Source organism: Balaenoptera physalus (genome assembly GCF_965194825.1).
Source record: "Balaenoptera physalus genome assembly, chromosome: 10".
NCBI classification, from domain to species: Eukaryota; Metazoa; Chordata; class Mammalia; order Artiodactyla; family Balaenopteridae; genus Balaenoptera; species Balaenoptera physalus.
This window is the reverse complement of record NC_138889.1, coordinates 42095841-42110674: the sequence shown is the minus strand read 5'-3', so window position 1 is coordinate 42110674 and position 14834 is coordinate 42095841. Positions and strand designations below refer to the sequence as shown.

Sequence of the window (14834 nt, the reverse complement as noted above, 5' to 3'; positions counted from 1 at the left end):
GGAAGCAACCTAAATGCCCATCAACAGACGAATGGATAAAGAAGTAGTGGTACATATATACAATGGAATATTACTCAGCCATAAAAAGGAACGAAATTGAGTCATTTGTTGAGACGTGGATGGATCTAGAGACTGTCATACAGAGTGAAGTAAGTCAGAAAGAGAAAAACAAATATCGTATATTAACGCATGTATGTGGAACCTAGAAAAATGGTACAGATGAGCCGGTTTGCAGGGCAGAAGTTGAGACACAGATGTAGAGAACAGACATATGGACACCAAGGGGGGAAAACTGCGGTGGCGTGGGGATGGTGGTGTGCTGAATTGGGCGATTGGGATTGACATGTATACACTGATGTGTATAAAATTGATGACTAATAAGAACCTGCAGTATAAAAAAACAAACAAACAAAACAACTAATACTAAACTTTTATTGGGTTATTTGTATGGAAATATGTTAACATAAATGTTTCAGACATTACATGAAATTTCTAAAAATCTTATATCTTCTGGTATAATGTTATACGTCATAATCCTAGTTATTACTTTAAAATGTATATCTCAGAAATAACTAATTTTCTTGTCAACTACATTATTATGAACTTTCATCAAATCTTTAACCGTGGTCATTTTTAAGTCTTTTGTCATTTACAGACAGTTCTGGGTGTACTCTGATGCTTTTGCAAATATGTTCCTATAAAAGGGTTTCATCTTCAAGAAATTCATGGAAAAGACTCTGACAAGTACAGGTTTCTGGTAACTGACTGTACTGCTGAACTGAATGAATAAGCATTTTCAGAACTCTAATGAAAAACTGATGAACTCATAAAAGTGCTAACAAAAGATCAAGATGAAAAAAAAATTAATTACATAGGACTGAGTGAACTGATGAGGATGAGTATAATTTTTGTGACTTTCTGTTTGAATTAAAAAAAAAAATCTTACAAGGACTCAGAGGCAAAGAATATACAAATCAATTTTCACTGCAAAGTAAAGGAGCTGCTACAGTGGGGGATTACTGGACTGAATGTCAATATTATGACACAGTATGAGTGTGTTTTGTGTTTGGTAATTGCAGTCATTGTTGCTTTTGTTGTGGTCATCCATGTACAATGCTTGATGTCAGTCTATTTATCTCTTGTAAAAATAAAATACAGTGTGTGTGTGTGTGAAAAAAAAAAAAAAGAAGTGAAATCTGGGAATCTGAGAGCAGCTCATCCAGGACATCTCAGTAAATGCTGAATCCCAAATGCGATGAGTTGGGTGGGGCTGCTTGTGTTCACTGGAACAGCCGATTTAGACTAGCAAAGGGCAGGGTGGGTCAGAGAGGAGAGTGGAGGGTTTCTTTTCTGTAACTAGAGGACTCCATGGATCAAAGGATCCCAGGCCATTAAAATCCTACCTTGATGTAGTTTGTTCATTGATCCACAGGCTTATGGAGGATTCCCTCCATGTGGATTTTTGTGGATTTGGTGAGAGATTTCCCCTGCCAAGGCCCACTGGCTACCTTTTCCAGAACTGGTGATCACAATTTGCCCATCTCCCTTGGTAAAGAAGGACCACCTGGGTCTGCTTGTCTAAGCAGGATTGCCCCCCTGCTCCACATACACACACTGCCTCCCCCCTTCCTGCTTCGTGTCAGGGCCTGGGCAGACTGGCCCTGAGGAGGGGGAAGAGGGCCCCTCCCGATCTCCCCTCCGCATGTTCCTGGGCCGTGGCTTCCATGTCCCACGTTGTCCCACCCTCCAATCATGTGTACAAGTTGTCATCAAGAGAATAAGTAAAAATGAAAGTATGTAGGCTCATATTTTCGAACTGTCACCTTTGTTCCCTCATGTCCCCCATCTTCTAGTGTCTTCCGTCGTCCCTGGCTCGTCCACCCTCTCATCGTGGCAGCAACCAGACCAGTCTTGTTCTCTGCCTTACGGCTGTATTAGCAGAAAACAGAGACAAAGGAGCAGATTCTGGTGTCTGAGTTGTAAATGGCTAGCCCCTGAGAGGAAACAAAGTAACTCCAGTGGACCCTCTCTGTTTGAGGTGGTGACTGATGAGTCCAAGCCCCCCCAGACCACACAAAGGTCCCCTGGGCTGGGGTGGGTTGGGAGGTGTGGTAGATGCCAGAAGACCTGCTCACAGCCCAACATTCGCAGAGAGCTGCCCTCAGAGGGGCCCACAGATGACAACAAGATGCAGATGTAAAGGTACATGTGCTTCTGTTCACAATCACCAAAATGTGAAAACAGCCCAAGTGCTCATAAACAGCTGAATGGATACACAAAATGCGGACTATCAACACAATGGAATATTATTTGGCCTTAAAGATGAATTAAGTACTAAATACCTGCTACAACATGGATGAACTTTAGAAACATTGTGCTGAGCGAAAGCCAGACACAAAGACCACACATTGTATGATTGCATCTAAGTGAAATGTCCAGAATAGGCAAATTCACAGGAACAGAAAGTAGATTATTGGTTGCCAGGGGCTGGGGGGAATAGGGAGTGACTGCTAATGGGTGTGGGTTTCCTTTTGGGATGATGAAAATGTTCTGGAACTAGAGAATATTGATGGTTGCACAACGCTGTGAACGTATTAAATGCTACAGAATTGTAAAAAAAAAAAAAAAAACTCAAGGAAAGGATATCCCAAAGTATAGTTCCCTCTCTCTTGCTCTCTCTCTCTCTCTCTATATGGATAAATAGTGTCATTTTTTAAAACTTCTGGTAGGAAAATAACTCTTTTGCTCATAAGCACAAATTACAGAAATAAAGTGACCTACCTTCTACCAACAAAATCCTGATTCCAGTTGGAGATATTCAAGGACCCAGAGAGAGAGACAGTGTTCTCTGGGCAGCTGGCCTCCAAATGCAGACCCATGTCCTGATGGCTCTGGCTTTCTACCTGGGCAAAGGTATAATTTGATCAGCACCAATCATCGGCAATTGCTCTGCTTGGTCAGCCCACTTTGTCTGCGCCCTTTTGATTTTTTAAACCAATCTTACAGCAAGCTAAGAGGTTGAAAATAAAAGGAGTGGGAAAGTCAAACCAAGCAAATATTAAACAAAAGAAACCTGGTCTAGCAGCAATTAATATCGAATGTATTTATAAGGTAAAAGAAGGACAGCTTATAGTTATCAAAAAGAAAAACTCACGGGAAAGATTACAGTGATGCACTTTACGCACCTAAACACACAGCGCTGAGACACAGAACACAAAGACTGAGAATTATAAGGTAAAACTGACATATTTGCAATCATGGTGGGAGGTTTTTTTTTCAAACACCATTCTCCCAGAAACTGATAGACGAGGAGAGAAGAAAATTAATAATGTTATAAAAGTTTAAACAATAAATTTAACAACTTTGATTATATTACCTGCAGCAACCACATAGCAAAATGTTTTTCAACACATATAAAACATTTACAAACATTTACCACTGTAAGACCACATAATAAATCTCAATAAAAATTCCATAGAATCAACATATTGAGTACCATCTTGATCAATCTTTTATTTCAATCATGAAATAAAATTGAAAGTCAATAATCAAAAAACTGAACACAACCATATTTATTTTAAAATGAATACCCACATAACATATACAACAATATCCATATAAGAGCTAAAAATCTATTGATTTTTAGTTGTATGCAAGTAGTTAGTAAGAACTAAACCAAAATACCTCAGAATTTTTTGAAAGAAAAAAAAGATAAAATTGATAGAACAATTCAAAAAACAAAAGAGAAACAACCATATACAAAAATATAAATGATTAATAAAATAGAAGTCTGTTACGTAAAAAATAAAGAACTGGTTAATAAATTATATAGTCCTCCCTGTTACAGGAAGGGAGTGCTCCCTTAGCGTGAGAAGCAGGTGCAGAGTGGCAATCGGGGATGGGAGTCGGGGAGGGGCAGTGATTTTATAGAGGAGGGCCCTGCCAAACACCATTTTAACCAGGTCAACATCAAGAGTCATAAACTGGGAATTCCCCGGCAGTCCAGTGGTTAGGACTCCACACTTTCACTGCCTAGGGCCCGGGTTCGATCCCTGGCCAGGGAACTAAGAACCCACAAACTGCAAGACGTGGCCAAAAAAAAAAAAAGTCATAAATTACTTTGATAGTATAGGTCCTTGGTATGATGTGATTGAAATGTGATAAAATTCTCCCAGTAATCCTACTCCAAAAAAAATACAGAAACCCAAGATAATCATAAGAAAAGCATCAAATTCCACTAGAGGGGCATCCTACAATATACCTGACCAGTATTCCCCCAAACTGTCAGGTTTCTATACAAACTTTTGGTCAAAAACAAGGAAAGTCTGAGAATCTGTTACAGCCAAGAGAAACCTAAGGAGACATGAAAACTAAATGTAATTTGACATTTTAGATGAGATCTTGGAACAGAAAAAGGACGTTGGGTAAAAGGTAAAGAAATCTGAACCAATGATAGCCTTTAGTAGACAATAACATATTGACATTGGTTCATTAATTGTAATCAATACACCATGGGAAGTAAGATGTTACTAATAGGGGGACATGTGAGTGGGGTCGGGTCAATACTCCCTGATCCACGTGCTCAATGTTTTGTAAGTCTAAAACTGTCCAAAAACTTACGTATTACTAAATATAATATTGTAAATAATAAATAAACAGGAGACGGCATCAATAAATAATATTAGAATGAAAAAAATTAGAAACATAATCTGAGTTTTGGAAACAGTCTACAATACAACACACTATAAACCAAATGATTCTATGAACCACTATGTGACAATTTTTTAGAGCACTTTTAAAAATATTTTAAATTATGAAATATAAAGTGTTCACAGAAATCTGTAAAGCATAAATGTACACTTCAGCAAATAACTATAGAGTGAACAGAAGTGGAGCCACTACCCAGGTCAAAAAATGTAACATTGCCAGGCACCTGGCTGCCTGACTTGTGCTCTTTTTCCCAGATTACAGCCCCTTCTGCCTCCTACACTGACCTTATCCTAACTATTCACGTAGTAATTTTGGTAAACATTATAAAATTAAAACTCTGTCCATTTTTGAAAACTTTATATAACCATGAAGAAACACAAATGTATTTATGTACTTTAGTGTATTTTTGTTGTAATTTTTCATCATTTACGCCGTTGCATGCAGCTGGACTTTTCTGTTTCAGGGCTGTAAAGTATTCAACCATATAAACTTTCTACTGTAGATGGGGCTTTGGGTTGTTTCCACTTTTGGCCTCTTACAAACAGCGTTGCTCTGAAACTTCCCTGACGCCTATACTGGCCATAGAATATGTAAACTGCAAGTTGCCAGATGTTTTCCACACATTTTACCAGTTTACGCACTAGCTGCGTGCAAGGGTGTTCATCGCCCTTCACTTTTGCAAACCTTTGGTGATTTTCTGCCTTTACAGTTTTAGCCGATCAGGTGAGGGAACAGGGGCACCTCATAATGATTTGCATTTACTTGGTTCCTAATAGGAGTGAACCAATTTTCTGATGATTATTGTCTGATTGGAGGTGCCCCTTCAGGAAGTGCCTCATCAAGTATTGTGTCCATTTTTCTGCTGGGTTGTCTGTCTTGGTAGTAGTTATATGTTCTGCTTATTACTTCTTTACTGGGTATGAGTAACGCGATATCTGTTCTCACTCTTTGATTTGTCTTTTCCCTCTCTTTTTCATTGTTTTTGATCCACAGAAGTTTCTCTGTACCTTTAACAGAACAAACATTATTAAAAATAGCTAATATATGGTGACTATCTAATGCCAGACACTGTTCAATGCACTCTGCATAAAATAATTTATTTATGCCTTATCTTCATAATGACCGTATAAGGGAAATCCTAGGAACCCTATTTCTCATATGAGGAAACCGCATCAAGGAGATATTAAGAAACTTGCTCAAGGTGACAGATCTAGTAAGTAGGGAAGTATTCAAATAAGAATCCCAAGATGATTCCTTAAAAGAAGAACAAAGAGGGGTGATTTCTCCTCTACCGAACTGTGGTATTTGAGCTGCAATGGACAAATGTATCTGCATACAGAATAGGGAGGCCAGACACAGACACATGGATATGTGGGAGTCTGCCTACGATGGAGGTAGCGTACCAAACCAATGGGGAAGGATGGGCTATTCAATATGTGGTAGTGGCATTGGCACTATTTTGGGGGGTGGGTAGGATTGGAGCTTGACCTCATACCACTTACATAAATAAATTTGAGGTGCATTACAGATGGAGACAACACAGAATTTTAAGAGAAAATATTGAAGAAGGTCTGTATGAACTCAGGGTGGAACAATGGCTTAAAGAACCAAAAGCACCATGATGGGAACGTCTGATATATTTAAATGATTCCAAACTAATGACTGTGATGGTTAATTTCACATGTAGACTGGGCGAAGAGATGCCCAGATAGCTGGTAAAGCATCACTTCTGTGTGTTCTGCATGGCTCTTCCGGGAAGAGATTAGCACTTGCATCAGTAGACTGAGTAAAGAGCGCCTTCACCACTGCAGGCGGGATCACCCACACCACTGAGAGCCCAAATTCAACAAAAGGGCAGAGTAGGGGTGAATTTACTCTCTCTGCTTGAGCAGACGCATCCGTCTTCCCTTGCTTTGGGACATCTGACATGGGCACTCCAGGTTCCCAGGCTTTCGAACCCAGACTCAACCATATTCCCCGTTCTCCATCTTGCAGACGGCCCACCTGACAGATCGTGGGATTCCTCAGCCTCCATAACCAAATGAATGAGTTCCTCTAATAAGAGCTATACACATATCTCCTATCGGTTCTATTACTCTGAAGAACCCTGACTAATACTATGACGTAAAAAATTAAAAGAACTTACAGTCTAGGAGAAGTTTGTCATCATACATGAAATAGACAATGAATTAGTATCCTGAATATCACATAACTTCTACATAAAAACAACAAAAAATAGTCAAACCAAAAAAAGTAGGCAGAGCTTTAGAGTAGGTAATTCAGAAAAGAGGAAATCCAAATGGCCAATAAATACAAGAAGATGTGCAGGATTACTAGCAATCAGAGAAGCTGTTCTCTGCCCATTTTGATTAGGTCTGACAATATAAAAAGTGGGTCAAGATATGGAGAAACCAAATCTCTCCCACACTGCCAATAGAGGTGGAAATTGGAGGGCAAGCGGGCTTTTTCTAAAAAGTTAAAAGTGAACATAAATACAACCCAGGAATCCTATATACAAAGCTGCTCTGTAAAGCATAGTTCGAAATAACAAAGATTTGCAAATAACCCTATTGTCCATCAGCAGCAGAACGAATAAAATAAAATAAATTACCCAGATCTAGTGGACTTTGTTGAACTAACTAGGGACTATAGATAGGAAAGTCTTTAGATCTTGTAACTGTAATATTGACTTTTTTAAAAGGTGATGGTGGGGGTATGTTGTTAAAACCACACGACATACTACTTTTGGTTTCGTAGCCTTTTGTCTACAAACTTGATGAATATACACTGGACTTGTGATTGTTATTTCTCAGAAGTGGAGAGAGGCCTAGGAGAGATCGTGGCAGTAAGAACGAAGATGGCTCTATCCTTGTCTTTATTTGTCATTGTCAATGTCCCTTGCTTTTCCAAGATTAAGTATAGCAACAACTTACTGGACATGGAAGAACAGCTGGATCTGGGCATCTTTTCCTGAGAAGAGTGGTCCAGATTGTGAGTATCCAATTTGAGTGTGCCAGTTGACTTGAAATAAAATAGAATTTTCAATACAATTGCTTGATGAACCCCCTTCATTACCACCCCCAGCTCCTGATCCTTTCAAGAAGCCTAATTTTTTTTTTAATGGAAGTATAGTTGATTTGCAATATTGTGTTAGTCGCAGGTGTACAGAAAAGTGATTGTTATATACATATTTTTTCAGATTATTTTTCATAATAGATTATTACAAGATATTAAATACAGTTCCCTGTGCTATATAGCAAATCCGTGGGTTTTTTTGGTTTTGTTTTTGTTTGTTTTGATTTTTTGTGCAAATCCTTGTTGCTTATCTGTTTTCTGTACAGTCGTGTGTATCTGTTAATCCCATACCCCTAATTTATGCCTCCCCTGCTCCCTTTCCCCTTAGCTAACCACAAGTTTGTTTTCTATGTCTGTGACTCTGTTTCTGTTTTGTATATAGATTCACTTGTATTGTTTCTTAGATAACACATATAAGTGATCTATTTGTCTTTTTCTGTCTTACTTACTTCACTTAGTATGATATTCTCTAGGTCCATCTATGCTGCTGCAAGTGGCAATATTTCATCTTTTTGTGGCTGAGTAATATTCCACGGTATGTATATACCTCTTCTTCTTAAACTAATCATCTGTTGATGGGCACTTGGTTTGTTTCCATGTCTTGGCTATTGTAAAAAGGGCTGCTATGAACACTGGGGTGCATGTATCTTTTCGAATTAGAGCTTTCGTCTCTTCTGGATATACGCCTAGGAATGGAATAGTTGGATCATATGGTAGCTCTATTTTTAGTTTTTATAAGCAACCTCCATACAGTTTTCCATAGTGACTGAACCAATTTGCATTCCCTCCGAAAGTGTAACAGGGTTCCCTTTCATCCACACCCTCTCCAGCATTTATTATTTGTAGACTTTTTGACGATGGCCATTCTGACAGGTGTGAGGTGATACCCCTCTGTGGTTTTGATTTGCATTTCTCTAATAATTAGCGATGTTGAGCATCTTTTCATGGGCCTGTTGGCCATTTGTATATCTTCTTTTGAGAAATGCCTACTTAGGTCAAGAAGACTAATTTAGGAACCAGTCTACTGGTAAAACTAAACTGTATTTTTAACATTGCTACTCTTTATTGGGCAAAGGAAATTTTGTTTCAAGTATAAAACTGGGTGAATACATAAGGAGTATAGTGGAAGAAATATTTTCTGAAGTTGATTTTTGTTTCTTGGCCTTCAAAACTCCCAATTTTGTTATCCTAGGTTATTTGGAGCGTGTATCTGCCGGGAAGAGATTGTGATATCCCTGAAATATGACAAGGAAAATTTCAGTTTCTAAAATTTAAAATAGCAATATGAGCCAGGCTACTGTCTTCATAGAGACTTTTCAGAGTTCCCTTATTTCTCTGCACGGCCATATCCACAACTGACCTAAATGAAAGGACCAAAAGCCCTTAAGTTCTCAGTTACTTATCACATGAAAGTTTACTCCTTGCTCATATGAGATCTACTATGGTCCAGTTGCTCTCCAGGGCTGCTGCCTTCCCAGTAATTCCAGTCTGCTTCCATCATGTGGTTCCACCATCTCAATACAGGGCTTCATCATCTTTCCAGCCAAGCATCTCACTGCCATCCTCCACTGAGGAGCCTGAGTTCAGTCTCTCAGCTTCAGTTTTCCACAGAATATACTACCACACAGTTGCCTAGCTGCATGGTGATAGGGATGAGATGTGGGCTTTTGCTACTCCTCAATCAGAACTTCAAAGAAGCTTTACTTTTTCATTAGTCCTGCCTGTAATCTTACATGGTGCTTCAAATTCCAGATTCTTACTGAAATTCTGTAGGGGAGAGCTGGAGGGAAGAGAGATGTGGTTTGATTCTCTGAAGTGTTTCCTTCTGCATCCAAACTATCATGTTCAATTTCCAAAATTGATTCTGACTTTGGCCACTTCTGTGCATTTTCAACACTATGGCCTAAGTCAGTAACCATCAATTCTCACCTGTATTACTTAGATGTTCTAACTACTTCTCCTGCCCCCAAGGGGTCCACAGAACAATTAAGGTGATTAGTTAACTGTGCAAATTATATCATGTCAAGTGCTGTTTTCAACTTCCAATGCCTTCTCATTTCAAGTTGAAAAAAACTCAAATATTTCACATGAGCTACAAGGTCCTGCATACCCTGGACCCTGCCTCTCCCTTCTCAGTGCCCCAGACACAAATGAGCTTCCTCTCTATCCACACAAAAACACCAAGGTCTATGTTAGGGCTGTTACACTTGCTGTTTCATCCAAGTGGAAATCAGCTCTGGACCTTCCTTCTTGTCATTTGGGACTCAGAAAGGTCTCCTGCTCTACGAAGTATTCCCTGACCACCGGAACCACACTGCCCATTCTGCACTAGCATCCCATCCCCTTTAATCTCTTCACAGAACCATGCCCACTTGAAATTGTCTTGTTCCTTTATTTGTGGATTGGTTTATTGGGATGTGTCAATGACTTAACCTTGTGAAATATACATACAGCATTGAGAAGGCAGTGGAGACTTGCAGAGAAGATTTTCACATGCTGGCACTTTTTGTCCTCTGTTTGCTCATCTCTCCTAGCAACTTGGATCAGCCAAGTGCCAGGTGATTCCCACCAAGTCATCCTTCAGATAGGCCTGCAAACCAAACTCCCCAACCCAGCCAGCCAGCTGGAACCCAACAATCAACCCCAAACTCACTCACCAACATCACACAAGGCAACCAGCTCATAAAAATAAGATTTGCTTGAAATGTTTTGATATAATTATTAAGAAAAGTGCAGAAAAAATGACCACCTCTCAGTTGACTGACTGAACAACACAGAAAATAAAGTCAGATTTTAACATTCTGGTTACCTTTAATATATTTAATAAACTCAGATTTTAACATTCTAGTTACCCTACTAGCAGAGAACACATTTTCAATACATCAAAGACTCAGAAAGATTATCAATTATTATCTTAGTCTCTACTGACCTAATTGGTCAAAAGGGCCTAGTTTGGCAAGAAAAGCAGGAAGGGAAGGGGGAAGAGGAAAAGGAGAGAGACTGGAGGGTAATCAAAGCCCAGGGTTCTTTAGAAGTACAGCAGCATCCAGAGCTGGCCCACAGGATGGGAGTGTGAGGTAGATTGGGCTCTGGTGACCTCAGCAGGACCTAGTTCCCAGAGATACTAGAGTGTCCAGTGCATGAAACCTCAGTTTGTGACACAGGAGTTAGCAGTGTCCAACGATTCCAGGGTCTGGAAGGAAGAACAAACTTTGGAGAATTTGGTAAACACCAGGGAACCAGCATGTCCAGCGGCAGCACAGGAGGCACGCTCACGCAAGGCTAGTGACCTGCAAATACCCAAAGCTCTGAAATGGAAATATGACCAGTCTCAAAGGATCCCCATGCAAGAGCAGTGGGGTAGAAAGGCATCCCCTGGGCTTAGGGGACAGGGCCACAACCACAGCCAGAAGCCGTGGCGGGATGCTGGAGCCCAGGGCTGAGCGGGGCGGCGCTGTCCGGCGAGGGTGCATCCACAGGCAGGGGCTGAGCCTCTGGGTCCTGAGCTGTGTCTACCGAAAGCCTCCTCTTAGCCCTGGGGGGAGCAGCTGGCTCCTGAGTGCCCTGTTCCCAAGGACGACGACGAGGGCCACATCTTCCAGCTGGGTGGCGATCCGGGGCAGATGGACCTGGGGTCGGCGGCTGGGTCGGACCGGGCTCCCCGGAGGTGCTGGTGGCCCCGTCCCTGAACTGGTCGGCAGAGCAAGAACCCCGGGCCGGCGAGGGGCGCCGGCACACAGCACGCACAGGGACTCGGTGGCGGGTCCCACCGCCCGCGGCTACAGCCCTACGGGGGCGCAGAGCGCGGCGGGGCAGGTGGTGCCTCGTGGCGAGAGCGGCTCCCAGGGACGCGCAGACCTCCCTCCAGGCGTTCAGGACCTGGCTGTCCGGCGCCGTGGGTTGCGTGTGGTCCACCACGATCCGGTCCTGCCCGCCTTTCCACAGCTCGTAGCGCTCCGGTTGCAGGATGCGCACGAAGGCGTCCATGGAGAAGGCGACCCGGGCCTCCCCGCAGCTGCACTGCGAGGCCACTTTGCCATAATCGGTCCAGCGCGGGCAGGCGAAATTGATGGCTTCCGCGCAGTTGAAGCCATGGTTGAAGCCAGAGTGGTAGCCATAGGGAAAGGTCACGATGAACTCTCCAGCCTCCTGAGTGATCCGATCGAAGGGGATGCCGTTGTCCTTGAGGACCGTGGGCGAGATGAGAGCCACCTTGTGCCGCAGGAAGGCCTCACAGCCCCGCGCGCTGCCCGGGAAAAGCTGCCTGGCCAGGCGTTCCAGGCGCCGGCCGTGCTCCGGGGGCACCGCGTACCAAGTCTTGGGCTCCCCGAAGTGCAGGTAGTTGATGCTGTAAAGGTCCATGTCCTCCGTGTGCCAGGCGAAGGCGGTCTTCCACATGCCGAAGTACAGGTAGGGGGTGTTGACGCCTTCGATGACCACTCCGCACTCCTGCTCCAGCAGGTCCTGAAGGGTTCCCAGGTGTCCAAGGTTCCACTGCTCCGTGTTTTGATCGAATAAGGAGCCACCGACGTCCGCACCATATACTGGTGAATCATAGAGGCATGTTTTCCAATATTTTCTCTCCAGATCCTCAAAATCAGAGTAGAATGGAGTCTGGTGTTTTTCACTGTTTGTTACAGGGCGATACTCGCTCACGGTCATGGCTTTCTTCTTTTTGTGGTGTTGAGTAAACACACCTGCCTGCCCAGTGGTCACCTGCTGGAGGGGCGGCTATTAAGATGTCATCGATATCATCGTACATCTGTCTGACTTTCCATCCTTTCGGTGGAATTACTTTGGCTAGGCCAGCTCGGTGTGCACCTTGCGACTCCATGTAAACAATATATTTGTTGAAATCTTCAAATTCTTCCACGGTTGGGTGGAAGGTCATAATCTTCCAACTTGGGTTCTGGCTACCAAAGTGCTTAGACTGCATGGCAGCAATCGAATAAGCAAGGGACTCCCAGCTTCTTAGGTATGCTTTGGATACCTGAGAATGCTGGGGAGTAACACCTTCCCTATACTTTCTTTATTTTTAAAGAAGTTTAGATATATCTGAGAGGCAGGAACTCAGACTTGAACTTTTAAACAAACGAGGTGGTATCTTCTCCAGGCTTGTCAATCCACCAGAAGGACTCCACTCTTGTCAGCATTTTGCAGCCAAAGAAAATAGACTATTTCCCAGAGGAGAGGGCTCTCTGAGCCAAGTCCTGCCTTAGCCTGCAGCTCTGTGAGTTTCCTCTATTAGGGATATAAGTGCCTGAGGCCTCTCCAGATTCCCAGGCTTGAGTACATGGGTGGCTTCTCACCTCACTGTAGCAGAAAGTCTCTTCATGGAAGTTTCCAAGCCAAACCTACAGAAAGTACAAAATATTGAAAATAAGTGGATGACAAAACAAACTAATTTAACATCAAGTTAAAGAAAATTGTATAGCAGTCTTAATTTCAAAGTTTGAATTTAAGGGCAAAAAGTACACTCTTTTGGTAGGCATATAAACTGGTGCAGCTATGGTGCATACTATGGAAAACAGTATGGCAGTTCCTCAAAAATTTTAAGTATAAGCAACATATGATGCTGCAGTCTCACTTCTGGGTATATATCCAAAGGAAATAAAAACAGAATATGAAGGAGATATCTGCCCTCCCTCATTCTCTGAGGTATTATTCACAATGGATAATATATGGAAACAACGAACATGTCCAGCGATGGTTGAATGGTTACGGGAGAAGTGGTACATATATACAATGGAATATTACTCAGCCATAAAAAGGAATGAAACTGAGTGATTTGTACTGAGGTGGATGGACCTAGAGACTGTCATACTGAGTGAAGTAAGTCAGAAAGAGAAAAACAAATACCGTATGCTAACACATATATATGGAATCTAAAAAAAAAAAAAAGGTCATGAAGAACCTAGGGGCAAGATGGGAATAAAGATGCAGACCTACTAGAGAATGGACTTGAGGACACGGGGAAAGGGAACGGTAAGCTGTGACAAAGTGAGAGAGTGGCACAGACATATATACACTACCAAACGTAAAGTAGATAGCTTGTGGGCAGCAGCCGCATAGCACAGGGAGATCAGCTCGGTGCTTTGTGACCACCTAGAGGGGTGGGATAGGGAGGGTGGGAGGGAGGGAGATGCAAGAGGGAAGAGATATGGGGACATATGTATATGTATAACTGATTCACTTTGTTATAAAGCAGAAACTAACACACCATTGTAAAGCAATTATACCCCAATAAAAAAAAAAAAAAGGAAATCTGTATCTGTATTGTATAAGGAATTTTAATTTCAATTCTGTCTGCTCTTATAATCTGTGCATTATGAATTATTTTTCTGAATGGATTCACATCTGTGTGTTATCTTCTCCATCATGTAAAATGATAAAAATAATTTACATGTGGAAAAATGTAACATGAACTACCAAAGTGACCCAGAAGGCACATATGATAGTGATGAGTAACTATAATAAAGAGAATATATCTTAAAAAAAAAAAAAAGAGTAAAAAGGTTTTAATTGCTTTAATAACAGAAATACATGGCCCCAATGAAGAAATATAAAAATGATATGCATGCAATGCTTGTACTTTAAATGCATAAATAAATGAGAACTTTACCAGGGAAAAAAAGTTACTTTCTGATATAAAATGTCATCCTTTTCATCTTTTTGCTTTAAAGGAAAAAAAAAAAAAAAAAAAAAAAGGCCAAAAAAGTGCTTGCCTTCTGCTAGTCTAAAATCTTAATTCCAAATGATGATACACTAGGACCCAGAAAATGGTTTCCTTGAAGGTTTCAGCCTCTGAATGAAACAGGCTGTGCTCAAAGTCTGACTATATATGTCCCACAGCAATTTCAATTCAATCAGTACCACCCCAATTCGAATACCCTCATATCCAATCAAAATCTCTAATTTGATCCCACATAATTTTCAAGTCCCTTCCAATTGACACACTCCTTACCCAGTTCTAGAAACCCTCTCATTCCCATTAGATCGCAGTTCACTCAATGAGGTGCTTTTTCCTGCAAATCTTTGTGATTTTTCCC

General features: G+C 41.5%; 1 long non-coding RNA gene and 1 pseudogene across 2 annotated transcripts in view; both read right to left on the bottom strand.

Annotated features, from left to right (window-relative positions):
• Positions 1-14834, bottom strand: part of LOC309636721 — a 939587-nt gene that overhangs the window by 368988 nt on the left and 555765 nt on the right. The gene's annotated exons all lie outside the window — the stretch shown is intronic.
• LOC309636420 (lysine-specific demethylase 4D pseudogene) lies at positions 11167-12721 on the bottom strand (annotated as a pseudogene). The gene has a single exon. The product of its transcript is annotated as a lysine-specific demethylase 4D pseudogene (transcript).